This window comes from Neomonachus schauinslandi, chromosome 8 (genome assembly GCF_002201575.2).
Source record: "Neomonachus schauinslandi chromosome 8, ASM220157v2, whole genome shotgun sequence".
Classification (NCBI taxonomy): domain Eukaryota; kingdom Metazoa; phylum Chordata; class Mammalia; order Carnivora; family Phocidae; genus Neomonachus; species Neomonachus schauinslandi.
In genome coordinates, this window is record NC_058410.1 from 144,128,091 (window position 1) to 144,130,644 (window position 2,554).

General features: G+C 40.3%; 1 non-coding gene across 1 annotated transcript; it reads right to left on the reverse strand.

Moving 5' to 3' along the window:
- Window positions 1-1,130: 1,130 nt before the first annotated feature.
- TRNAV-UAC lies at window positions 1,131-1,203 on the reverse strand. The gene has a single exon. It is a non-coding gene; the product is annotated as a tRNA-Val (tRNA).
- Between the last annotated feature and the right edge of the window lie 1,351 nt (window positions 1,204-2,554).

Sequence of the window (2,554 nt, forward strand, 5' to 3'; positions counted from 1 at the left end):
TTCCTTTACCAACCAATCTCCAAAGGGAGCTTCTCCCTCCTGTTTTCTTTTCACCCATTGGCCCTTCCTCTGTGTGGCTACTGCCTTATTTCTGGCTGACGTCCACGTTCCTTCCCTGTAGGCGGTGCTTTGATCTACCAGGAGCCCTTTTCGTGTTTTCTCACTCAGAGTGGAATTTCTATTTGAGAGGAGGGGAATTTTACCTGATTCTTAGGATCTCAGTTGCCATCTTCTTACTTCTAGATGGATTTCTGGACCTTCTTCCAATCTCTGCAGAGACTTGCCTTTGGGAGCTCCTGAAAGATATGTCTGCTTGGATTGGATGTTTATAGTTCTCCTGACAAGTAACCTGAAGTTTGTAGTGTTCTCTCTTCTAGTCGGGGAGAAGGTATGGCTTTATTGTTGTGTGCGTGTGTTTCAATATGTTGGGAAATTCAGATCTGAGCGATTATTACTATCCTCAGGTTTTAAATCACTACCCAAATTATGAGACATTTAAAAATTACATAGTGCTTTAAAAAAAAAAAAAGGTGTGCTTTCCATTTTATTTAATAGTGTCAAATTTTCTCACATTGGTACTGTAGCAACCTTCTGTCCACAAGCATGTGAATGTTCATGTTTCCTTACAAAACCACAAAAGAACGTCTGATCTACCCTCCTTAAAATCTGGTTCTGTGGGAAACCGCACATGTCTAATTACATGAAAACTGGAGTCTTCCAGTTTCTGAGATCAAACAAGTGGGGTTTCCTTTAACTACATTTCTCCACCTCTACTGCTTAAAATTGTCAAAGTAGATGCTGTTTCTGCAATTATAAATCCTTAACATTGTAACTACTACAGAATTAAAATAATCTTTTCAATCAGGCCCTGGCTGTGTACTATTTTAAAGTATCCGTATTTGTTGTTGATCAGGCCTTGCTTGTAACTGTTTTCTCCCTGGCCATCATGAAAAGCAGAGAAATCCTCTGATAGCGCAAGCCAGCGTGGCCCCACACTTAGCGCCCAGTCAAGTGAGTGTCCAGAAGGGGAAACTGAGGACACAACCCACTGGGCCCTAGGTTATCTCAGTATCTGGAGGGAAAAGGGAAGCTCCCAAATTTCTTTTGAATGGAAGCCAAAGGTAACCTTGTGGTTCCACTGGGAATCGAACCCAGGATCTTCTGCGTGTAAGGCAGATGTGCTAACCACTACACCATGGAACCTGAAGACGACCTATTCTCCTAAGAGCTCTTACTAGAATCAAGGTGAGAAAAGAAGACCAGAATTAGGTATCAATTGTTATTATGCCTAAGAATAACTCCTGTGAACTTGGCCCAGGGAGGGTGTGTGGAACAAATGAACTACCTGCATCTCACATACACAACCTTGAAAGTCTTAATGAGTACTATGACTTCTCCATTTCCATGCTCTGGAACATTCTTAGTCTGGTCAACATTTGTTGTTTTTCTACCCGTATTTATTGAGAGCTTACTATACTCCAGACACTTTTCAAGGCTCTGGGATACAGCAGTACATACATGGTTAAAAAAAAAAAAATCCCTTCTTGAGATGACATTGTGGTACTAAAAAGTGCATTTATATTTCATGGATACTAACCTTGAATTTAGCAGCAGTCCACGTTAACTCCTCCTTTGCCCCTTGTCCTGAAACTACCTTACATTTCAATTCACAAGATCAAAAACCACATTCATTAAGATCACTATCAAGCCCATCATCAATATCTAGTATTACTGTGAAATTAGTTTAGAACTTGCAGACTCTTGAAAGAGTCTTGAGGTTGTTTATACGTCTTGCCTTAACTAATAGAAAGTTAGTGGCTTTGACATAACCAAATGTTTGTGCTATTGGGCTTGTTTCTTTGTGCTCCCGTAGGCAGAAGAACATGCTTTAGCCAGTCTCCTAGCTCCATGAGGAGGATGAGACTCACATGGAACAGAATCCACTCTCCCTCTACCCCAGTCTGAGTCTTTATCAGCTGATCCTCGGATATTTCAGCAAGCCCAGCTGAGATCAGTTTTATCCAGTTGAGTCCAACCTACATCAAGTGACCCAGAGCCAACCAGTAGTCTCTTGGGAATAAATAACTCTGTTTTATGTTGGTGATATTTGGGGTGATTTCTTATGCAGTAACAGCGGATTGACACAGAAGGAGACAGAATTTGAGAACATCCGCTCTGAGAGGAAGGCATATCCATTACATGTCGCGTGTCCACACCCGTTCAGCCATGAGCCACTGAGTGATAGAAACACTGTCTGTCGGTGGGAAATTTCCACTTAGTGTTGAACCCGTATATTTGGTTAACTCTCCAATGGTCCCAGACAGAAACGGACTTATTTACCTCTAGGATATATATTAAAATATGCATACCAAAATGAGACAAAGCCATTAAAAGAAAACTATAGACCAACATCTCTCTTAAATATAGGCACAAAAAAAATCCCTAAATAAATATTGGCAAATCAAACTCAGAAATATATAAAAAGGATAATACATTATTACTACATGAAATTTATCCCAGTCTGTTTTAACATTCAAAAATCAATCAGGGCAAT